This window comes from Mandrillus leucophaeus, unplaced genomic scaffold, assembly GCF_000951045.1.
Source record: "Mandrillus leucophaeus isolate KB7577 unplaced genomic scaffold, Mleu.le_1.0 Scaffold609, whole genome shotgun sequence".
NCBI classification, from domain to species: Eukaryota; Metazoa; Chordata; class Mammalia; order Primates; family Cercopithecidae; genus Mandrillus; species Mandrillus leucophaeus.
Window position 1 is genome coordinate 1393417 of NW_012106575.1, and position 327 is coordinate 1393743.

Below are 327 nucleotides of genomic sequence, written 5' to 3' on the forward strand. Positions count from 1 at the left end.
CTTAGGCTAGAGTACAGTGGCAGGATCTCAGCTCACTGCAACCTCCACTTCCCAGGTTCAAGTGATTCTCCTGCCTCAGCCTCCTGAGTAGCTGGGACGACAGATGTGTGCCACCATGCTGGGCTAATTTTTTTTATTTTTAGTAGAGACAGGGTTTTACCATGTTGGCCAGGCTGGCCTTGAACTCCTGACCTCAAGTGATCCTCCTGCCTCAGCTTCCTGAGATCTGATGGCTTTATAAGGCAGTTGCCTGATCTTGCTGGCTCCCTCTCACCTGCCACCATGTAAGATGTGTCTACTTCCTCTTCTACATTAACTGAAGGTATC